The following is a 25,515-nucleotide window of genomic DNA, read 5'->3' as shown; positions in this document are numbered from 1 at the left end:
GCTTGAAGTTCCCAGGTACTAAATAACGTTGTCTCTTTTCTCTCTGTAATGAGAAGGTGGGGTAAAGGGCTGAGGGGTGATTCAGGATCTGTAAAATGATGTTGGAACAAATGAAGTGCCTCTCAAGTGCAAAATAAATAGATAGATGTTGACGTCATCTACTGTTAAGCTAATAAAATATGTCTGCTGCTCAAAATCCATTTAATTTTCTTATATCTATGCCTTTGAAATAGGTCTGGCTTCAATTTATTTTGTTGACTTCAAAAAAATTGTTTATTTGGACATTAAAAATTGAATTGTCAATTCCATTATCCTCCTCGTGCACTTCAATTTCAGGCTTATCTGCATCGATGAAGAAGTGTTCTAGGAGATTCTTTTTTAATTGAAAAAGATCTATTATTACTTGCAAAACCTATGTAGAAAGTTGCACAGTTGCTAATAATCTAAGATTTCCCTAGTGTATATTTTTTGCTTGCTTAGAGTATTTGCAATTAGAAGTCTCCATCTCGATGGGATAATTAAAAAATAATTTACCACTTGGAAGGAATAGGTCTCTTTGGGCAATCTGCACTGCTACTGGTTAATTATTCCTAATTTTTGGTTATCTGATACAGATCTTCCTGACCTGACTTCTGCATAATGTAGGAGCTAATGAGAACAGAAATTAAGCCTGATAGTTGACATGTCCTCTATTTCATTTGAGAGAGTTAGGTGGAAAGAAATTAAAACCAAAATTGTCAAAGCGGGACTTCAGCATTACTGGAAACTTTATTATGCATAGTTGTTTTTTTAATATAGATATATATGTATTGAGAGAAAGACACATGTGATTTATCAACCCTTCAATTGCTTTCTGACATACTAGCTGAAATACTGACCACAAAATCTGAATATTACAGCGTACTCTGCATAAGCTGAGTACCTTGTTTGCTGTGGGGCTTGCTGTGAAATCAAACGTTTCTTCTCTCTTTGCAATAAATCAACAGTTGCTAAGGAAATATTTCCATTGCATGATATGCAATGCATTATAACTTTCAGATTATAAGTTAGTGTACTTTTCATAAAACAAATTTTTAGGAACATTCTGAGATGAAATTTTTCAAGTGGACAATACAAACATATTAAATATTTCTCTTGTGGTCTTTATATATGAAACAAAAAATACTATATAGAAATATCAAATAAGGTTTTACAAAAGTAGGTGAACACCTCATACAGCAATTTATGAGAAAGATAGTTACTGTACTGTGGAGGGGACATTGTCTCACATAGAAGCATTAAAACTTAGTTTCAAAAGGTGAGAAATCCCTTAAAAACAATAACAAGCACTATAACACCACTACCACAATATATCCATTACAACTCATGCAGAGTAATGTTATTTTCAAAAGCGCATTTTTCATTGGCTTTCAGGTGTCAAAACCTTCAGCTACTGTTTCTCACTTATATATATATAAATATGAAAATTCAAATACCATAGAGTTTAAGTGACTGAATAAAGGAGACTTATTTTGTAAGTCTCAGGTATACTATTAATACTATTAATATACTCAGGTATATTATTAATATACCTGAGTGACATCTCAATTTACAAACTGCATCAGGTTGTCAGACTTTCCTTGTGTGGTTCATCCTCTTGCACCAGGGCAGTTCTTGCTCAGTGTTAAGCCCTGTGGGTTTATACACCTTTCTTGGCTCCAAAACATTTATCGTTGTCAATATTTGACTTTGTCAAAGTTGAAACTATTCATAGAGCGGCAGTGGAGGTTCTGGGATCTAACAACATTTCAAAAGACTCTGTGTGTTTTAACGCCATAAAAACAGGCACATAAACCTCGGTTAAGATGGCATTTCAGTAGTTAATGCAAATCTCAATATGAAGCAAACGGATGTTTTCTGCAAAGTGGTCAGTGTGAAACCTTTTCTCCTCATTGCTGGCAAGAGGTTTGTGCCCGTGCGTGCACCCGCAGAATAAAGATGCGATATTTGCTCCCCGGTCAATCACTGCCTGTAGCTCCAGGAGGCACTTTGTGCTAATAGTGTTGTGAGGCCAGTTTCTGATTTCTCTGTGATTTGGGGGCAGATAAGAGGAAAGAAGGAGAAGTTGTCTAAATGTTTCTCTTGTATCCATTTCACTAAGCTCCAAATGTCTGGGCGCAAGCTCAGCATGAGCTATTGGGGAGGCAAATCAGTTATTTTGGTGGCGTAGGGCAAGGGGAGAAGGAGAATTTAGGCTCCCAAAAGAAAGAGGAAAGAGGTTTGCAGAGACACAAGTGTTCTAAAATTTCTCTAAAAGGAACTGCTCTGCCTTGAAACTCATAGCAAAACTCTTTCCAGCATTTAATTTCTGTGCGTGTATTTCCATTTTTGTATCTAATAGGCATCTCCAATGGCTCATGGGCACATGGAGACCAGTGACATAAATGGAATGCACATGTAAAATATAATAAACTGCGTGTGATTATGTTAAAGCAAATAAAGGTGAGATACATGATAAGGCCATTACGGGAAATACTAATCTGATGTTCAGCTTGGGTCTTGCAGCACTTGTACAGTGGTAAAAGGTTGTTTTATTTGGCTGAGACCAAGTTATTCCAATTAGCTGTGAACATGTACAGGTTTATTCACAGATGAAAGGCCACCCAGCACATTTTGGAGGTAGTTTACCCATGTAGCTGTGACCTTTATTGATCCAGACGCATTATTCTGTTCTTCAAAAAATGCTCCATTTTACTTTTTTTGACTGCAGAGCAATAAAATCATGTTACACTTTGATTTTTTTCTTAATGAGAAAATAGCCATATCCCAATTGAGAGGATTATTACGATAAACAGGCAAAATCTGCTCTCATCTCAAAAATTAAACATTGTTTTTTCTATTCGGCAGCCACACAGCTCATGAAATACGGTGACAGATGCGAACAGGCAAGTTTAAAAGCCCGTACAATGAGAAGGCAGCAGAACTTTTGAAAAGGGGCAGTTCAGCATATGAAACGCAGCCATCTGGCTGCGTGTCACAAAACATCCCTTCCCTTGCAGGATGAAAATTACAGGTCTGGATTTTTGCACTAAATTGTCCCTAATGGAACCGATTCCTAATAATATAAAATAAGCTTGTGCTACTGTACATTCCATGGAGTATACCCACAGAGTTATAATTTCCATTGGTGTTTTCCACCCCTCCGATGGCATTAGGTGAGAACAGTCTATCAGTGGTAGCGGTTTACTGACCCCACGGCTTGTCATGAGAAAAAGCTCTTTCGTGCTTTATCAATAAAATAATTCGGTATGTTGGAACAATTCTTTTCTGGATGGCAGCTAAATTCTCAGTCCTGCTGCTCTAAGTGAGAAATTGCTTTTGGGCTTGCTAAATAGTAATTATAACTTTTAGATAAAATCACAAGAGTATCTGAATTGTATTTCTCCCAAAAGGGAAAATTGAACAAATTTCAGTATTTAGCTTTGCATTCTGGAATATAATTTTTAACCTATTTTTAGCTAAAGTATTACTGTTTTAAATAATATTACTGTTTTGAATAATACACATAGGTATATGTGAATCATTCAATTCACAGTCTGTTGTTCCACTTAGTCATAAATGACTTATTTTAAAAAAAGGTGTTTTAAGACTTGGTGTTAGAGTAGAACTGAATCAGGTCATTTTTACTTGGACCGTGGCTGAATTATAGTGCTGTCCTGGAGATAGGAAAGATGGTATTCAAGAATATAGCACTGCTCTCTGTAAACTGTTTCATTGCTTGTGTCATTTTACTTACTTTAAAATGAGGCTTCTAAAATAAATACAGCACAGAATAGAATCTTCTCGTGGAAATGAGATTCCTGTTACCTCCTTATATTGGCTATAAGTTTCTTGATGAATGGAAGGTATGGAATAGGTACTGGGATGTGCTTCGGCACAAAAAGTAATAATGCACTTAAGGGAAACATTAGGAGGAGTGAAGTATGATGATCTTGAAGTGCTTTCTACTCAGAGGACTTGGGAGCATTCAGCACGCTATTAAAAAATAAAGAAGATGGTTTATATTTTGTGTGTACCTATTCCCCCTGAGTAATTCTGTCACTGATGTTCCAGGTGCGCATCACTCTCCTGCTCCCGCGTTCTGGCTGCGTCCCAGTGTGCTTCTCTATCCTGGAGTTTATATGGGGTATCTAGAAGAATCCTACTCCTTGAAGCAATAATATTTACCTTTTTAAATTCCTGTGAAGCTGTTCAGTGAGGTCAGATTTGCCACCAGTTTGCAGCTTTTTATCGGCTTCCAATCATGCACCCTCTGTGCACGTTTGTTGCTTTTGCTACCGGGCTAGAGATACTGTAGGCCCAAGGAGACTATGGAGGAGGGAGAAGGGGAGTCCCCTAAAATATCGATTAACTCAGCCATCTTAAATTCCAGTATCAGCTGCTGCCCGGCCTCAGGTGGCCAAACATCTTTTGGTTGGTGGTAAAAAGGAAAATCTGTCATTTTTCCCTGTATTCCCAGGATCTGCTGGCTGCTCTGGAACTGACTGTTGGCTTCCATCTGTATGTTAGATACTTACCCACAAGTTTGGCTCTGAAACAATTCCCAAGATTTGTTTCTTTCCAGTCACTTGTGAAAGGTCTTTCCATTAGTCTTGCCCTCACTAGGCTCGGTTTTAATGTCCCTGTCACCTTACAGTCCATGGACCGATGCCGGTGACACGCAGCTTTCCTTTTCCAAAATTATGGTGTTGCTTTGGGTGGCATCTGCTTTTATGTTCTCTTCCAGTCTTCCAGTAACAGATGTTTATTTAAAAACAAATATTAATGCATTAGTATGCGATGCTCAGAGCGGCAATTTGAGAACACAGTTAATGTAATTTCCCTGTTCTGTAACACTTGTTTTCCTTGTATGCAAACTTCGGTGGAGCAACTGTGACAGTCTTCTCAGTCAAAGTTTGAATATTAATTTTGCGCTGGCTATAGGAGCTGGTAACAGTGTAGATTTTAATAAGGCTGGCACTCAAAAGCAGCGAAGCATAACTGCTGCTGTCTTGAGAAAAGATGAAAACTCTCTCACGTCACCAAGGGACAGCTGAAGTCGAGAAGAAGCTTTTGCCGGCTTTTATTATCTCCTTGATGGTCTCTTCTGGTTGGTTTTGTGGGGCTCAATCCGTCTTCTTCAAGAATATGCAGGGTTTCTTGTATTTTCTATTTTAAGATTTTCTCATTAATTTACCAGTGTGCTGCCTTTTAACAAGCAAAAACTGAGCACCCTTTGTGAATTTTGTGGAAAATAGCCCCCTGACATCGGAGTATTTGGATAATGTAGATGCTACAGGGAACGGAGGGGAATTGATATGGAGCTTCTGCTCGCTGACAGAAAACAAAGGTTTTCCATACCTGAGATGTATCTGTAAGGATGTTTGGACACTGGACCCCATCCTGTGCAGGGAACGGACTCATTTGAGATGGTAGTAATTGTGGTTTTGCCCTGGCTATTCTCAATATTTATTTGTGTGTTGCAAAACTCACATTCCAGTAAACTTAGCAGATGCTTAACAGTAAGTTACATTTCTTTTATACTAAGTTTTGCCTGTTAGTATGAATTTTCCCAGCAGTTGTTTTTTTTAATCTTGAAGGTACACAGCTATTAATACACCAGCTATTCTTATAAGAAAACAAAACAAATAACAAAAGAATGAACATGAAACAAATACCAAAACCGAACCAAAGAACAAACCAGAACAAACAGAAGAAAGCATCCCAATGAGTAAAGAGCCCTCCCTACACTCACCAAAAGCGAACAGCAAAAAACACACCCGGACTATTCTCTAAAGGATCTTTTGCAGTCGTTGGCTGTGGGGCTTTTGGTGCTACGTGGAACAGAGCTATAATTTTCAGTGGATTAGTAGGCTTTTTTTTCCTAAAGAAGGTTAATTGGGCAGATTTTCAATCTGGCCAGTTGAGAAAACTGGGGCAAGTTCTACCGTTGGTAATCCCAATGACTGGAGCTGCTTATCCAGAGAAAAACACAAGCAGAATTTGGTCTGTCACGGATAACCACTAAAAACTAAAACTGACCGAGTCTTAACAAAATGTGCGTGCAGAGAGAGCTGTTGGGTGCAGGTTCGGGTAGGAAAGGGATGGTATTTCGTGGCATTGTGAATGCATTTCATTTGGGATGAGTTTCCTCTCGTTCAGCTGAAGCTTTAGCGATGCTCCGATCGGTGCTTGGGAGGAAACTACAGACTTGAATCCTGGGATTACAACCAGCAGCTCTGCTTCCAACTTGTGCCGCTTTGGACAAATCACTTCAACTCTTTTCATTGAATCAAAGATAAACTTCGCTTTGTTACAGTGGAACTTGGTTTAATCTTCTGCAGTTTCTTGTGTTTTTTCAGGTGAAAAAATGATCCAATATTGATCATCAACAGCATAATTAGAATGCCAGCAGCAGAGAAACAAGCAAATAAAAACCTATCGTGGCTGCATGCATTAAGACTTTCTTTGCACTGATGCTTTCCTTGGTTGGTTATTGAACAATTTTGCATTTTTGTCATTTCCACTTCTTAAAATCTGTCGTTTTAATGACTTTTTTTTCACTCATTACATTTTTAAAACATTTGCTTTCTGACAAGTTTGCCTGTGGTATTTGCACACGCAGCGTTATTATACTCCTGTGATGCTGCCTTTTGCTCACTGAAAATAAAAACAACTGCTGAAACATATTAGGAAATAAATGTAGTAAATTACTTAATGCTCTAAGTACATAGTTAGTCTTACCAACTATCAGAAAATAACCCACTTTAATACATTCTAATCTCTGTACAAGTATTTCCAGAATACGACATGATAAGCAATAGATTTGGGTTCCCCAAATTAAGGTTTATGACAGAATCACAGAATGTTGGGGATTGGAAGGGACCTTGAAAGCTCATCCAGTCCAATCCCCCTGCCGGAGCAGGAACACCCAGATGAGGTTACACAGGAAGGTGTCCAGGCAGGTCTTGAATGGAGACTCCACAACCTCCCCGGGCAGCCTGTTCCAGTGTCTGTCACCCTCACTGAGAAGAAGTTTCTTCTGAAGTTTAAGTGGAGCCTCTTGTGTTCCAGTTTGAACCCATTACCCCTTGTCCTATCATTGGTTGTCACCAAGAAGAGCCTGGCTCCATCCTCCTGACATCCACCCTTTATATATCTGTAAACACTAATGTGGTCACCCCTCAGTCTCCTCTTCTCCAAGCTCCAGAGCCCCAGCTCCCTCAGCCTTTCCTCATAAGGGAGATACTCCACTCCATCATCTTAGTTGCCCTGCACTGGACTCTCTCCAGCAGTTCCCTGACCTTCTGGAACTGAGGGGCCCAGAACTGGACACAATATTCCAGATGTGGTCTCACCAGGGCAGAGTAGAGGGGCAGGAGAACCTCTCTGGACCTACTGACCACCCCCCTTCTGATCCACCCCAGGATGCCATTGGCCTTCCTGGCCACAAGGGCACAGTGTGTTATTTAATAAACGGCCCTTGAAGATGGTTGAAAAGTTGCTGGTGGTGGAGAGTGGAGCTTTGCTTTAGGTTCATCTTTCTTCTGCTGCTACACACCCGTTTCCTGACTCCAGCTCAATTTTACAGTTTGCAAACAGTACTTTGTTCTTTCTCACAAAGTTGGGAGGATAGGTAGAGAGGAGAGGTTTGTAGCTACCAATCTCCAAGGTTTTAAAGTGAAAAAGAGGATGTTAATTGTGACCAAGGAATTAAACCATCGTCTGATTTCCCATAGTTTAATTTTCAGTTACTGCTGACTGTGTGATCTGAACAAGCCACACAAAAAGGAACGATTATGGATAGGATTATTCAGTGTTGCAATTTTAGTTTGCCCTAATCCTGAATTCTATAACATGAATTAGCAAATTAAATAATGAGAGAATTTCAGAAACTTGAAACTACGTAAGTAGGACAGGTTTTACAAATTCCTATGTAATATTTTATATATGGTACCTTTACTAATACTCACTTAATATCAGGTGTGGAGTTCATTGCACTCTTGATGTATTTCCCTGAGAATTTTCTTTTTACCTTCTTTTATTTACTTTTTTCAGCCAGTCTTTGCAAAGCATCAGTTGTCACATTCAGACTGAAATGCCAGAGGAGAGTGCCGGCAGTTTCTATTTCAGCGTGGTAATACATTGAGAATTGCTCTATCTCTAACAAAAAAAGCAGGCAGGATTCTAGTTCTATTAAAAGGCTGTAAAGTCAATCTTCTCCCACTTTTTTTTTTTTTAAACTTTTAAGAAAAACTGATTTAATAAGAATATTTGAGCCTACTCTGTCATTTTTAACATAATAAAATCTACGCTGCAAACACAGTTCTAACAAAAGGTAGAATATAGTGTTAAGAGGTTAAATGTTTGTTTATTTCAGGGATTGTTTATGTGACAAGGAGGAAATACAGTGGCAGAGAAACTTCTTAGTAGGCAGAACAAAGTCTCATCTTCAGCCTGTTGCTCCAATATGTTTTATATGGTTCATGAAGGCAGCTGCTTTTCTATAATCATGGCTATATAAACAAACAGAAGACGCTTCAAATGTTTCTTTAACTACATTGACTGGATATTAATATATATGAATATTTCTTATTCTGCTTTGTGACAAATTGAAGGTATGAACGCAAAGCCTACTCTGATAAGAGTTTGCTGTATCTTAGCTGCAGGGAAATGAAAAGAAAATCCATGAATGGAATTAGTGAATTAGTGTGTGGTGGTTTTCTTGTTGTTTGTTTGTTTTAGGTTCATTTGTTTTTATTCCCTGAATTGGAATCTAATATCTTTGAATGACAATTTGCTATGTCACTGAGAAGAGCTTGGTCTTTTGGAATCCAAGTCTTGGAGATCTGTTTTATATAAATATTTTTCATTTTAAACTCTGACTGTAACGTTCTAATATCCCATCCAGAAAACTGTGCTGGTGAAACTTTTGTTTATAAACATACCTGTGGATATTTGACTTATAGTCCTATAGTGTACAGTAACCTTGTGCAACTGCAGAGCTCTTTGGTGTGCGGCCTTTAGGGATAAGAGATGAACCTCTTTCCCTGGTAGACAAAGAGTTCTTATTTGTCGTCTTTTTATGGGACTTCAATCCAAAAGTTATCGAAGCCTGTGGAAACCACCCTACTGACTTCAATGGGAATTGAGTGAGGAACATGACTTCTGTGGTCCAGTGTTTCAAAAAATAACAACAATGACAACTTTGCAGTAAAGTCATGATTGTATCCAGATGAGTTTCTCTAAGGGGTTGTGAAGCAGCTGGTGGAAATGCCTTGATCTGACCAGAATTCAGCCACTTGTTTCTCTATGTGGGAAAATCTGACACAATCTGGAAGTAATTAGGCGGGAACCACCAGCCCCCCAAGCAGTCCATTTTAAATGAGTTGAAAACAAAAAGGCTAGAAAATCCTTAATACAAAGTCTATCATCTGCCGTGCATAGTGGAGCGTGTTTTTATCAGTAACTTGGCTTTTAGTTTTTTCCTTAATGTGTTTTTTTTTGCGTGCATCAAGCTGAACATGCAACACATCAGATGATGGTTGTCATCCTATTGCTCTGTTTTCTCTCTTCTTCCACACATTATGCTCTGTTCTGGGCCAAACCCCTATTTTTACATTAATATATAGGACACACAACTTGAATTTCTAAGCAAGATGCTGGTGATATGGGCATGGGAGTCATATGGGCATGGGAGTCATGGGCATGGGAGTCATATGGGCATGGGAGTCTTTGCTTTGGACAATTTTCTGGGCCCTTTAGTCTATTGCTGCAGAGGAGAAAAGAAATATAAATGAAACACTCATGAATAAAACTAAAAACCAAAACACTTTAACCCCCCCCAACCAAAAAACAATAACAATTAAATGGTGAAATGGAGAGAAGCGTGTAGGTAATGGTCAACAGCAGGTGTATTCCTCATGCTGCTCCTCTCTTTGCAATGGGAATGTGGCGATTCATCCCCAAGCCCAGCGCTCGGGGCAGAGCATGGTCCTGCCTCCGGCTGCTCAGCAACAGCTGTTTAAGACGACAATAAAAAAATAAGACAAACCGCTAGTAATAGCTCACCAGAATTGTCTTCCCATCTTCCAAAATGGGCCATAAATGTATCTCGCCAATTGAAGCGGAATTATTTGTGCTGGTTCAAGTAAAGGAAATATGAAGGCGGTGGCCCTGTGTCTTTTTTTTTGTCAGCTATTACTGCTTGACCAGAGACCCTGAAAAAATAGGTCGGGGTAAAAGAGAGAAGCAGCTAAAAAATTTAAAACCATATGATATATTTTTTTGAGAGGCAGCGTATACAAGAATGGAGGCATTCATAGGCATGCCTTTTCAAAAATAGATGTATTTCGTAACAGAAAATGGGAAGAGGGAACAAAAGAGGAATTTGAGAGCGATGCACTGATGGGAAACCAGCAAGATGTAATATAGTCTCAAGCTTCAAAAACAGAGAAAGAAAATTAACTTTTTAAATTCTGTTATGATTAGCTGAGCTGTAATGTAATATAGTAAATCTCTCAGCATTATGTAATGAAATTAGTCAAAAGATGACAAAAGCATAAAGAATGCACTAATGAAACAGCTTTGCAGGACTCGTATTTAAATTGGATTGCGTCTGTTTGATTTATGCTGGTGTGTAAATACACTCAGCTCAAGTGTTTGTGAAGCACGGACTGTATCCTCTTTGCGTTTGCTATTCCTTTTCTGTCTTTTTTTTAAAGGTTTGTAGATACATTGCTAAATATTGTAACAGCACTGTCAATTATAGGGTGCTGGAAATAGATAAGTCTGTTGTGCACTGTGAGAATATGATTAGGAACAAGCAAAAAGCCATAGTTTACTGTAACATGGTAAATGGTGGAATTGCTAGATAGTCCTGAGCTCGCTTGGCTCACTTAGATGCACATAAAGCCCATCAGCAGCAAACTTTTCACTTGAGCAATATCGATGCATTTTAGGAGGGAGCGACCCCCTGGTGTCTTTTGGATTGCAGGCCAGAGCTCTGCACTTATTGGTGCTTCAGCAAACAAAATACATGCAAACATGTTTTCCCCGCATTGTTTCTGAAGGTGTTATACCTCTGTCGCCGTGATACTAATGATGGAGGTGGCTGCTTTGTACATGCATGACGTGCAGGAGCCTGCCAGCCGTGCAAACCCTATTAGCCGCTTTTAAACCCCAAAACGAGTTATATAGATGGAAATTTATAGCTGTGAAAAATGAGGGGAAACAGAAGCGGCTTATCAAGGTTCCTTGCTCTGTGTCCGAGTCTTATTTCTGCTCCCCCTGTCTGCTGACAGAAATGCCATTTGATGCTTCATCAGTTTGTTGTTTTCAGCTGTAACATGCAAATACCGTCCATGTTTTAGGATCCCAAGACACTAGAGCTTAGTTCTTTCCTATTTTGATTCAACAGAGAAGATACATCTGAAACCTCTGTTGTGAACAAGTGTTGGGAGCTGCTTTATAATGCAAGTTATGAAGAAGGTAGCATAATGCAGTGAGGGAGATTAAAGAAGAAAGATATTGAAACTGAGTATTTTGCAAAACATAATCAATTTAAATGAAGAAAAAAAAAGAGGATTGAATATAACCAAATGTAACGCTAACTGCTCCGGAATGAAATAGGATGGACTGCAGGCTCAGATGTGTTCCTGCATTCAGAATCCTGTTTGCTTGAAAACCCTTGGTGAATTTATTTATACTTTGCTTCCCCAGCCAGGCCAGGGGACTCCGTGCGGTAGCCGCAGAGCGATTAGGACTGCGCCTCCTTGAAGAGGGCAGGGATGAGTTAACTCAGTAGGGTTTAATGGGATCCGTGCGACTTGAGCTGCTAATACCAACACCCTGATTTATGCGCTGATGTGTATGACGAGCACCCAGCCTCCTATGAACACCCCTGGCCTGCGCTGTGGGGAGGCAACGAGGCAAAGCTCATCTCTGCGTTGTCTCAGTCCACCCACACGCACCATATGCATAATTTTTCCATAAAGGCTGGCTGTTGGGATGGATGTGATCTGAATTTAAGGCAGTCGCACGTAGTGCCTTCTGTTTTTCGCAAACAAACTGCTTAGCTATATAATTTATCTCGCCAAAGCTAATTTGTTGCACACCTGAAACAGCCTGTTTATTGCGTTTTGAAAATGCACCGTGACTTGTTTGTTTGTCTTTGGTTTTGGTTTATGTTTGTTTGTTTGTTTTCTTATGAAGAACTTGATATCTAGTATCTTATTTTTCTGTTGCTCAGTTTCATTGGAAGTTTTGCGTTTGTAAATATAAATGCTCTTTATGGGGATTTTTATTAAGTATGACAATACTGTTTGCGTACTGAATCACAGATGAATAGTCGGCTTTTTGGAGGTGCTTGTTGTTGGGTGAATTTCATTTATTTCACGGGGAAATCCTTCATTAGTAGCAAAACCAGTGCAGTTAAGGGAACACATGAGCACTTTCGAAAATCAGGTGCTAGGAAGGTGTCTGTTCGCTTGCAGGACTGATAACAAGCTCATCGCTTCTGTGACAATGCTAGAATTTGCCTATTTGCATAATATAGAGCAGTACCACATTTACAATTCATGAATAAGCCTTTCAGACAGTAGTTTCAGACACCACTGAAATTTGTGAATGCTTCTCAAGTAAATTGCTGGTTTTGAGCACGTTTTATTATTTATTGGGAAGCCGAAATTATATTCAGATGCCCAAGCCTGAAAACAAAATGTTGTTTGGTGTTCGTGCATAAAAGGTTCCTGAAGAAGGATGGTGGGGAGGGACTGAGATGATGCAGTATTTAGTTGTTCATGTAATAGGTAAACTTGTTTATTCTGTGCTTGCTTTTTAAGTGTATTGGTTTTGTTAATCAGGTGGCTGTGAAGAGGCTGCAGTTAATGAAATCAAGATAAAACGTTTTTGTTGTTCAGTATTTAAGGGCAGTGCTAGTCCTGGAGAAGCCCTGCTTGCTTTAGAGCTGTAAGAAGCTCTGGTGGGTTTAAAAAGGCACTTCTGTGCGTATTCTACACGATTAAAAGAAATTGCGGGAGCTTTTCCTGTGGTCGCTGTACCAGTCATTTGGGTACCGTGTCAGATAGAGCGCGGGGGGGTCTGCGAAGCGTCTGGTTTTGGTGTTCATGGACCACATGAACTCGTCTCCCAACAGCGGGATCACGGTGTTCCCGAGGCCAGGGAGGCTGTGAGAAGATGAAGGTGGGAGTGGAGCCAGATGTGCTGAGTAACGAGCTGCATCAGGAGATGAGGAGCTGAAATATATAATAGAAGATAAAGTCACGGATGATGCCTACGCGATAAACACGATAAAATCTTGCTGAGGAGCAGCTTGGGTTACAAAGAACTTCTTGCCTCTTTCATGTCTCACGATAATGAAACAGTCCATTTTTATTCGACGTCTTTCAAATAGGGTTCTAATTAAGCAATAACGAATGAAATACAAGATTAGGCATCAGCAAATCTCTGGTGGCGAGACAGCGTGCCCAGGGCAAAGTCCAAAAGAGTTCTGTAACATTTCTGTTTGAGACAAAGCAAAATAGTTACTGGAAAAAGAGTTTGAGACAGATTCTGGGAGTGCAAATGCAGATTGAATTAATTTTCTTCATATTTTGCTGAACTGAAAAAATATAGAATTAAATATGTATCCCTTTTAATGTGGTCGCTGTATCATCACCACAAATTTTTAAAAAATGCATCCGTAGCCAGATAAGAAGATGCTATCAGGCACTTTTAATTTTAATTAAGGTTTAACCTATTGGAGGAGTATCTATTTAAAGAATTAATTAAAATGCTGCTCACTGTATAAGAGATTTCGATATAGGAAATGAGTTAATAGCGATATCATAGGGGATCTGTGCTTTGTGAGCTGTTTTGTGGTGCTAAAAAAGCATCTTCATGTGGATGATAGGGGCCTCTTGGGAGAAGCAGGAGATGATGATGTCCTTTTTGGTTAGCTTGAGTAGAAGTAGTTGCTGGTCTTGCTGCATCTGTGTGTGTCCAACAGTCTTACTTCAGTTTCTGTTTTTCTTCAGGGTGGGTGGCTGGCACGAATGCTCAAAATACTTGAGATAATTGAGCATAATTTGATTGCATCATGGTAATCCTGTATCCTGCAAGCAGGGGTTTTAAGGTGGTTAAAAATACCTTTAAAGACTGAAGTCTTTCACACTGTCGTTCTCGATAACCTTGTAGCACTGCAAATTTGGTTTTTTTCTCATTCTGCTGAACATACAGAGTTACTCCTGGAGCTCCTCAAGGATCAAATCACGCCTTATTTAATATTTTCATTAGCAGCCTTTACAGAAGAATTAGAAGCATGGTAAATAAATTTGCCGACTGGAATGCGGCGAGATGTTGGCCGGGCAGGGGAGGACTGGATTATTATGTGAGAAGAACCGTTTTCCTCTGCTGTTAATTGGTTTCAGGAGAATGTCATGTGCTTAAGGATGGATGATATTAATTTCTTCTCTAAGCTCAGCCTCATCATTTGGGAGCAGCAAAGAATGAAGGTGTCCTGCTTGTATTTAGGAAGATGAGTTTAAATTGCCACAGGTCAAGGAAGGGTAATTAGGATGATGGGGGGAGGATTCGCCAGCCTTTTTATGAGTAGCCTGGAAGAGCTTGGCTTCTTCAGCCTACAGAAACCTGAGAGGAGGTAGAAATGTTCTCTATATGTATATGAAAGAGAAAAAAAAACGCACAGAGTTATTTAAGGTAAGGGTTGGTTTTAGGATGTGAAATCGGGTATATATATGGTGCCTTGAGCATTAACTACTCTTGACAAAGCCCAAGGTCAAGCATTGGAAGCGACTCTCTTCAGAGCGCATTGACTGGAGACCTTGCTTTAAATGATTTCTTTGAGAGGGAAGAACAAAGCTTCTAGGGAAGTATTTAAAAAGTGAACATAATGCATAGGCAGCCCTGTCTTCCTTAAAGATTTACTGCTGCTCTTGGTGGTTGCTTGGACGCGCCAGACGTCTCTCGACACCTCCGAGTAGGTGCCAGTCTGCCAGATTAGCTCCACTAAAATAAGCCTTTCTCCCACTCCCTGCCTGCTATCGGTCCTTTGAGAGAGAACATGCCTTTTAAGATGTCCTGGGGTGTTTGCTGGGCTTTTATTCTGCAGTTTTAAACCAGTTTTTAAATGAGCAGAGAGGAGGTGAGAAATGTTGGCCACTTTTAATACTGTCATTTAATGATCTTATCCTTTGAGCCAGTGTTTGTGGAGAGATGGCTTATCTTGAGCTGTTCTTTCCTTGCCTGTTTTCTGTGAGAGTGTTTCCTATTGTGTTAAGCCAATACCCCTTTTTTATATAGGTCAGCATATAGTATTAATGAGCTTTTATACTGCGGTTATAAATGTCACACACATTTCTTAGAGTAGGAGCGGGGAATAGAAAATATTGCCTGGATTTGTGCTTTCCAACAGTAGTTGTATGAAACATTTGACCTTCTGATAGGAGGAAAAATAAAAGCAGCTTTGATTAATCAGAGTCTTTAAGGTTTTGTCGTTTAAAATGCAGTCCCAAAGACCAAATCTTGCGGTGTGTGCCTTCCAAAGCACCTGCTTTAGGGAAATTTAAAACCCCAAATTGCTGTGAGATGGGTGTACCCATAAGAAGAGAATTTTACAGGACAACTTGCAAGTAAAAGTTGGAAGTTCTTATTTGCCTTGTGAACCCGCAGAAGCGCTCGGCTGTGCCCACAGAGCAACGCGAGTTTTCCTATCGCCTCAAAAGGCAGCAGAATTGGTGCTGATAGAGATATAAACCTGGCAGGCCGGGCTTAGGTAAAGTTTGTTTGACTGGGTGTAACGTGTCTTGGTCTCCACGTGGATGGCAGGTATAAGAAAACACATTGAGCAGCTGCTCCAGCACAGTTACTCCTGGTAGAGCCGAGGCAGTCGCTTCCATGTCCACAGTTATCTTAGTAAACAAAGGCTTGAACATCTGCAGTTTTGCTTTATCAAATAGCCCTATAGTGTTGCAAAGGGGAAGCTGGACACATTTGGAAGTAGCTTAATTAGTATCAGTATTGTAATTTGCTCAGTCTTTACTTTTGCATTTTGGCTACTTAGCAAAAAATTATTTGGAAGGGCTATTAATTTTACCATAAGAATGATGATGCTGTACGCAGAAAATATCTGACCATATGTTTGTGTCTTTATTTTAAAGGACAATGATGCAATTTAATTTAAAGGGGAAAATAAATTATTGTTAGATGTTATGCTTTCTAAGAAAATGAAGAATAGATGGATTTAATGCCCTAATAGGTGGATTTAATGCCCTAATTTTCTCATTGGCACTATGGCTGTGCATAATATGTGCTTTTGAGAGTTCAGGCTAAGTGTCAGCTCAAGAGCATTCTTGAATGGAAAAGTAAATACCACAAATTTAAACAGATGTTAAACAGACAATCTGATATGTACTTGCACGAATTTCAGTATTTTATAGCTGTTTCCATAGCTGGTTAGTATATTTTACGTTCCTCTGGCATATTGTGCTTATTCCTTCTAGTGCTGCTACAGCTGAATTACTGTCAAGTTGTAAGGTCCCTTTCAAGCTTTTAAAAAGCATTAGTGAAGAAACAATATTACAAAAAGGCCTTCAAAAGCTTATTTTTGATTTTTATTTTCCTGGACACAGAAAGTAAGTACTTCCAGGGTTTAAAATCAAGTTGGAATACGGAAATTGGTCACTACTTTATTTTCTCTCAATTTCCCGCTAGTTTTATTCGAAGGTGAAACACCTGCAATTATCATCATTGCCCTTCACCATACAGGGCATGTCTTATTTCTTTTTTTCTAGGCAGGTACAATGATTACTCCTGCAAAACTGTCAATTTAACACCAACCCTCCCAGCGCTTTGCAGCATTCGAGGAACCTGCATCATCAGCGTATAATCATGTACTGCAGGTATTAAACAGCGAGTGGTTCTTTTACCATTAGAGAAATGGGCAAATCAGGGTTAGCCCCAGGAGAATAAGAGTATAAAGGTCTTGGACAACTTTGTAGTGCCCACGTATCAATCGGTCACCTCCTTGTTTCTATCACACTAACCAGCTCAGCCAGATGGTAAATGTCACAGAGATATCTTCATATTTGGCTTTTTCTTTGTGTGTGAGGTGAAGCAAATTTCACTAATCCCTTATCTGATCATGAAGAATAAATTTGATGTTGCTTTTGGGTAGACTTATTCCATATCTTCTTTATTACATGTTTTCAGGACATAAGTGACACTAATTTGCACTTGCGTGGTTTTTCTATCTTGATTACTGATGAGCAGGCTGGATGATGTGAAGATCAGCAGTGACATTTTGAAAGGCTGGGTGCTTGCTGGGATCTTCACGACTTTCTGCTTTTCCTTCCTTGTCTGATCAAGCCCCAGGGTGAGATGTCAGAGGCAGCTCCATACAAATGCAAAAGCAGTAGAAAATGTGATCCCTGGCTTGTTCATCAGATGAAAGTTCATCCTAACTATATACATGGTTTTAATTTGATGTGACTCTTTTGACCAGACCTAGCACAGGTGACACCACTTGCTGAAGCTTCTTCAGGGTAGGGGGGAAAAGATATTTCCTCCCTCCATCCCAGCATTTCAGCAGGTTGTGAGACGTGAGAAAACCCTTTAGCAAGTCTCCAGTACCTGTTGTAACCTGGCGTGATTATTTCCCTATTTTAGGGAATGCTGCTTCAGCATTTGAACACATCGAACGCATCCTTGGTGGGTTCATCGGTTGATGGTGATGGACCCGAGCATATGCAGGTGTGAGCTGCTTCTCTGCTTGGACATTTCTGTGTTTATTGGCTTTAAGCACCAGTTTATGGCAGTGCCGCAGAGATTTATATGAATGACTCCAAGAGACCACACATTTCACTCACAGATTGACTTTCAAACCTCAGAAGGAAGTCGGTGTTGTGTGGATTTGGCCTAATATCTTGCTAGAACTAGTGAGTGAAGCAGAATAAGAAAGATTTTAAAGAGCTGGATGCATTTTGCTTCTCTTGAAAGCCTTTTGCCACTGAAATCTTTGCATCAGCCAATTGCTGCAGCAGAATTGCATAATCCAAACCAGGCTTTTGTTAATACTTCACTGGTATCCTTTCAACCGTTGAATGCTTTTTAATTGATTTGTAGGGATTATACTGAAGGATGAAGTTAGTTTTTATTAGCAGGAGGAGAACAATAGGTAACTTTTTATTTAAAATCAAACAACAGCGAGCGCGTTCAGTAGCGTTCGGTATTCTGTGGAAAATACCTGTCAAAAATGCGCTGATTATGGCAGCTTGCCCAGGGCTAAACTCATTGTAAGAAAACCTCCCAGAGCAGAACGTGGTGCCGTTCATGCCGTTCACCTCCTGAGCGGTTTTGGCAGCATTTGAACCCAAAGCCAAGAGCTCTCAGGTCGCGAAGGGCCCAAGAGCTGCCCTGGGGCTTCTGTCCTTTGGAGCCTGGAGGAGCTGAAAGTGCAGGATTAAAAGGGTTTACATCCTTAGGCTTTGTACCGGATCACTGCACTGAAATCACTTTGATAAGTGCTTTTTGGGGATTTTGCAGGGTTGCTTATTTTTTTATTTGTTCGGGGTTTTATTTTTTTGGAAGTCTCTGGAACTATAGGCTGAGTTGCTTGCCCTCTAGTTTCGCAGCAACACTAGTATCGAGTTTAAAGTGGACATGAAGACAAATCAAGCCTATACTTATCGTGTCAGCAGGGTGCTCCTTCACGGGGTGTAGAATATCACCTTCGCATCAACAGCAAAGAAAGAGAGTCCCGTCCCCTCCCTTCCCACCGGGACGCAGTTGCTTTGGGAACAAGATGCATTTCTTGCATGAGCAGCTCCATAGGTCCTTTTGTCAACACAGCTGCGTTTGTGAAAGGGGTTTTTTGGTCGTGGTGGTTGTGTTTTGTGGGTTTTGTTGTGTTCTTTTTTTTTCTTTTCTTTGTTTTCTCTTTGTTTTTTATGTCAGTAAAACAAGGAATTTACCTGCAGAATATTATGGCACACTTTATTCCCAAATTAACACCCGAGTGTAACACGTCTCCTTCCTTTCCCTCTCCCATCTCCAATACCCTAAGACCTAAACTAACAAACCACTTTTTGTGCTTTTAATATTTAATGACTAAAATGGTATAAATGTTTTTAAAAAGTCGGTTGATAACACAGGGAAAATGGGAAGATGTTGATGAACGATGCTCTACAAACTTCCATCTACTTCTATGCGGAATACATATTGAAACATATTGGGTGGGTGGAGGTTCTAGTTAAAATGTGCTCATGATAGCTGGCATTAGGTGTGAATTCAAATAGAGCAAACCTTTAAAATATTGTTTTAAAATGTGTTCCTGCTCTGGCAGGGGGGTTGGACTGGATGATTTTCCAGGTCCCTTCCAATCCCTAACGTTCCGTGATGCTGTGAATTTATTTTACAGGTAAAACTGAGCATTTTATCAGATCATCTATCCTTGAAAGCTATGCCATATGTGGTTGGTTGGTTTTTAAAGCATAGGATAGTAATAGATTTCAGAGTTTGGGACGAATCAGTGCAGCCCCATCGTCTGCTGGGGCCACAGGCCAGCAGAAAATGAATAAGGCGTACTGACATGGAGCACGTATTGACATGAATATAAGCCATGATAAGTCAAATAACTATTCTTATTTTCAGTATAAGGCGATTTTCAGTAATGTGTTATTTTGTGATGTCGCATCTCTCCTCCAAAATTCTCTTCAGCTGACCTTGTTTATTTGGACTTGATCTGTGTAAATATAAGACAGAGGAAATTAGCAGCATTGACAGCAGCTTCTTAGGAATATATGATTTTTTTTCTTGTCCCCTTAACATCTCATATTTTTAAGCTCAGGTAGTAGTGGAGATTTCCAAGATAAGTATTTTGTCACGTACCTACCTGTATTTAATTGCCAACTCTTTAAGGAGAGTTTAGCACTGTTCCACTGTGTGTCAACAAGTCCAATTAGCAATGAAGAGGTTTTAACATGCAAATCAGTCTCACTCTCTCAATGAGGTTTATTAAAAGAAAGAATGGCAAGAAGAGCTTAGAAGAGGTAGTTACAGTCCTGCTTGTGCTCAACCTTTTTGACCCTTCAGGGTGCTGATAAAATGTTCTGTAGACTAAAGCAGCAAGATGCGGAGCTGGGGGAGCCGAGGGGTCTGTTGGAGGCAGCCGCGGTTGAGCTGCTCGTGTCCTACACGCTGTTCCAGCGCTGCCTTTTCTCCGTTATCTGAGGAAATTGCATGAGATCAGCAGTTTAGCTCCCCCAGCAGTGTTCTCCTGGCTCAGACTTCTCACTTCATTTGGCTGCTCAAGTGCTGAATTTCTGCGACCAAAACAATTTCTGAGATTCTGGGAATACTGTGTTTTGTTTTTTTTCCTTAATTTTTGTTGTAGTCTGCTGTGTGCTATTTCCATATCAAGCAGTAATGAAAAGGTTTGAGGTGGATGAAGTAGGTAACATGCCATTAAGGAGTTCTTAGAGTAAAATAATTGCTTGAAAGACATTAGGCACAGAGGTTCTGCATTATCAGCTAATGCCCTAAAATTCTGTTTACTTGCTGGGTTAGCATTTTCCCCATCCCTGGCTTTCTATCGGTTAATAAGCTCGTGTTCCTTCTGGGCAGTAAAGTATTGTCAGGCTTCAAAAATAAGCGACTTCAACATTTCTTGTGAAGATTATGGAAAATAGGTAAATAGATAAAAAAAGACCCAGATTCTGTAGTTGTCCACATTCTTGCATCATTGTTCAAACTGTGTAGAAAATAGCCTGAATTTCTAGTTCATTTCCTATTACAGGAGCGCAATGCAAATAACTGCCTTTTGATTGATGTAGTTTACATAGGGGGTGAGCATATAATACACGCAATCCAAAAGTGTGTAGGGTTTATGTAGGCTTAGGTTGTGAGTGTACCTTTGGAGTGAAAATAGGACTTCTTAAATCTCTGCTTTATCAGAACATCAGCATTCCTGGGTAAAAGGAAATAATTTATGCCTCTTAATTAATTAAAAAAAGATTAAAAAAATACCCTCCCAACTAAACAAACCGATCCCCACACCCCCAGAAGACATCTGTTTTCATGTAGAAATTCAGTTGACTAGTAGGCATTTATCAGGGACTAAGAGCGCTGGAGGAAATCAGTATTACATACATCAGATGTGCATTTCTCATTAAATATTTTAAAAATATTTTGCATAAATTAAAAAAGTCAAACTATGCATAATACGTGCATAATTCCTTGCTCTTGTAAATGATGTTCCCATAGTTAATGATTACGGAACATCGTGCAGTCCCTTGATTTAGGACAATTAAACCTTCCACGTCTGCGTCTATAGATAGACATTCCTTAAGCTCAGCAAGGGGATGGGAGGGCCTGTGAGCACTTGGCTATGATCCGCTCCCTTTTTTGATTACTTAAGAGGGCTGTTCAGGACAGAGTATCAGCCTATATGAATACTATCAACCAGCCTGAACAAGTCAGATTATTTAATTATCCCTATTAAGACGCTTCTATTTTTATGACTTATCGATGAGTACTCTCGCTAAGCTTAGAAGGTCCAGCTTCAGATCTCAAAAAGCATTTTCGGCTCACGTTGTTAATCTTGAGGGGTTTTATACCGTGACTCCACTACGTTTTCATCCTAAGAAGACACAAAGAGGCTCTGAAAAGCAGTTGAAATTTGGTGATAGGCTTCTGCACCCCTGGCCTGCAGGTTTCGGGTGCAGAACATTCACGATGTCCGTGCATGATGGACATTTGGTTTCCAAAATGTCTGTTTTGCACCTTTGCCTTAGACCACCGATAACGCCGAGGAGACTTATTTCTTTTAACACCCATTTTGTTGAAGTGTTTTGCTTTCCCCCAAGGGCAGGAATGTCCCCCGGCCATCATTTGAAGACTACCTTAAAATGAGTATCTTGCTTCATCTCCAGTGCTGGTAAAACCCAGGTGACACTTGTTTTGAGCTACATGCTCTGTCACCATTTCACTGGGATCCATGTTTCAAAAAGATGGACCCAATTTGAAATCACTGTATCTCTGCAACCACAAAACCACCCATGAATCAAACTCTTATCACTTGGAAGGGTGGGGAAGAGAGTTTCAAGTGATTCCCAGGGCACAAACAGCCCCAGCTTCGGTCATTCGCAAGGTGGCAACCCCACAACACAAGGCAGTGACCCCACAACACAAGGTGCTCTGCATTCTGCAGTTCATAGAATCATGTAATCAGTTTGCTTGGAAGAGACCCTCATGGTCATTAAGTCCAACCATAACCTCACTCTGGCACTAACCCATGTCCCTAAGAACCTCACCTACACGTCTTTTAAACCCCTCCAGGGACAGTGACTCAGTTCACCAAGACTGAATCCGTTAATTGCAATGCAGCGTGCGTTTAATCAGCGTTCTAGCATTGATCCACCAATGCCAAAGACTATTTGTTGTTGGTACCGACAATTTGAGGAAACGGGCTGTTCGTGTAAAGGGAAGAGCACAAGGCGACCAGGCACTTCAGAAATTGGGTCCATCTGTTCGAAACACGCTGTACTTCATGTGTTTTTATGTAGATTTTTTTCAGAGGAGCAGGAAATTATATGATGGAATAACTATTAAAATTAAATCAAACACACATATTTTTTAAAAAATAGATCTTTCAAAGCACTGGTATCCAAAATCTGATGCCTGTGTCATGTTTGTACCCTCAGAATGTTTGAAAAGCCTCTAATTTCATCACAAGGGCAGGACTCCTACTTCACCACCCTCAAAATTAAATTCATTTGCAAAGAAAAAACATACGCTTTCAAGTGTGAAATTTTCATGTCTGGATTCAGTCAATGGGCTTTTCCTTTCTGGCTAAACCACTCCTGACTAGTTGGGAAGAAGAAACTCCCCAGTTATGGAATAACTTTGTGCTTTGTAAGAAAAACTTCACCAGTGGTAAGTGCTGGGCTTGTGGCTCAAAACTTGTTGTGGTGGTGGTGTCAGTGAAGAAACTAATTAATTAAACAAAGATCAGTCCCACGGTGATGCTGAAACAATATATGGATTTGGAAGCAAGGTTAAGGTGTTCTGAAAGCAGAGGGTATCTGTGTAAATCACGGTTCCACCCAAAACTATCCAAACCAGAAGTGTTTTGGATAAATCCATGCAGATGGCATCTCCCAGCTCACATCTGAACATGTTACTCACCTTTAGTTGCAGGTGAATATACAAAATAGCACTGTCTTATTAGCAGAGAAGTCTATATACGTGCTTAGTGCATATGGCATCAGTAAATTATTTTAATAGCAAATAAGGCTTTATTACTTTTGCTCTTGCTTTATTGCATTTGCTGCTCTACATTCAGTATGTACAGCATTGGCACAATATAGCTTGCATGCTAGCGAGTGCATTAGCAGAAGAAATGGTAACTGTGTTCCACGACCATAGTACTTTGGTACCATTAAAGCCGGGAGAAGAAAAAACCAACCAAACAAAAAAATCCCAATAGTTGTTGCATTTCAGGCTGTTGTACAAAGCTAGGAAATAATAGCTTGTAAATGAAGCAAATTTACTTCTGGAAGGTACCAAGATGAGACAAAATTAATATGGTTTCTGAAAGTACCAAGGTGTTTTTGGAGTCAGCTTTCAGGCTAAAACAGAATGGTGAGCAATTCAGAATAGCAATATAAATTTTAAAAGATGGGATAATAATAAAGAATGTAAAAGATACTTGGCATAGTATTTTAATATGGAGGCTGCTGATTCAATTACCTCTGTACATAGATTTAGGCAACGCTGAAAAAAAAATCCACTCCTTGCTCCACAATTAAGCATTGAGCAGTACACTGAAATAACATGGTATTAGAAAATTCTTTGAGATAAATTTAATGTGGATTAGTGTTATTTTGATAAATGTGTTGACTAAACTGCTCAATGTAATAATCTGATTTGCCTACGTATGTAAGTGTCCAATAGAACAGATTTATGGATGGTGCTAGAGAGCATTGCGTGCTGTAACTGCAGTGCTGTGATAAGTTAAAGACTCTTGAAGAGACGGGCATGACATGGAGCAGAATAGACATTTGTATAAATATCCAAAAATACAGAGTTTAGTTGGAAATCAATCTTTCACTTGCAAAATTAACCTCATGCATGTTGTGTAAAAGTTTCTGTAGAACCTAGGGAAGATGTTGTGTGCATGGATATACCCATTTTCTATTGACATGGATTGTGGGAGGAGGACACCAGCTCTCCCTGCAAAGCTGCCCGGTCCTCAGCCAGGTTCTCACCTTCTTTCTTACTTCAGCCTGCTGAAGTAGCTTTGGATTTGTCTCACAGTACAGAAATTTCACAGGGAAAGTCCTCATACTCAAGATTTATGTGCAATTATCTTCTCAGCTGGCAGAAATTTATAGCCCGTATGACCCTTGCGCAGCATCACCTGAGGTGTGCAGTACATGGTATGTTCCATGACCTCAGAAGAGGGTTCCTTCACTGGTATTTTACCCTTCTCACAACAGAAATTTGGAGTCAAGTAGGAGAGAGGTTTTCATGTAAATAGCTTGAAAATCCAGCAAAACCTATTTTGTTATCTGGGAGCTGATGGCAAAGAGTGACCCAGCCATTAGATGGATCTCTGATGTAAGGGGTCCTTATATGCTGTTTAGATTAAAAAATGGGTCCATCTTCCCCATTGGTGTTGGTTTTCCTTTCTCACTTTCTGCTCAGGAAGCTTTTTACACAAGAATCAAGGCACCATGTATTTCGTCTTGGCCTTCCCTGCATTTGTACCTGGTGGGAAAATAGAGCAAAATAGTCTTGTTTAGTGCGTCACACTGAGCTGAGCACATAGTTGTTCAGCATAACGTGCCCCTTCCTGTTGCTTTCGGCACCGCGGGTCCCATCAACGCTCCACGTGAAGGAGAAGATGCGATGTATGTGAGGTCGGTAGGGGAGCCCGGTGCTGCTCCTCCATCTGGGGACTCCTCCACCGCTCAGGAACTGCAGGACGTATTTTGGAAGGTGAGGCTGAGGAAACAGCACCGTGGCACAGGGGGCTGGGAGAAGAGATCCCCTGGGCACATCTGGAAAATGAGGATGGAAAGAGCTGGAAGTTTGGGGTCTGGAGCCCTGGCAGAATGATTTGCAGGCTGACTGTTGAAACCATCAGTCTTGGTGTTTGTCACCGTTTCTTTTAATTGTCACGTTCCATCCTTTACCACTCTTAGGGAAAGAGGCCAAGCAGCGCTAAAATTATCTTAAAAATGAATTGCATTTGGTTATACATTCCTTATTGTCTGAGATATTGTCCAAAATATTAAGTATTTTTGTTTCTATTTGTTTTTTTTCTGTCGGAAAAAATAATCATATCTCAAAGGGTTGTAACTCCGTGCCCTCCCTCCCTTTCGTTGTTGACATGCTTCAAAGCTGTAAAAACTTGTTTTCCAAGTAATTAATAATAAGGAAACCCTGCAAGTGTGATACTGTCAAGGTGAACAAAGA

At 40.0% G+C, this 25,515-nt stretch overlaps 1 protein-coding gene across 6 annotated transcripts in view; it reads left to right on the top strand.

Annotated features, from left to right (window-relative positions):
* Positions 1-25,515, top strand: part of MACROD2 (mono-ADP ribosylhydrolase 2) — an 869,250-nt gene that overhangs the window by 81,738 nt on the left and 761,997 nt on the right. The window lies entirely within an intron of this gene.

Source organism: Columba livia, chromosome 3, assembly GCF_036013475.1.
Source record: "Columba livia isolate bColLiv1 breed racing homer chromosome 3, bColLiv1.pat.W.v2, whole genome shotgun sequence".
NCBI classification, from domain to species: Eukaryota; Metazoa; Chordata; class Aves; order Columbiformes; family Columbidae; genus Columba; species Columba livia.
Note: the sequence above shows the minus strand (reverse complement) of the source record. Positions and strands in the feature narration are given on the sequence as shown.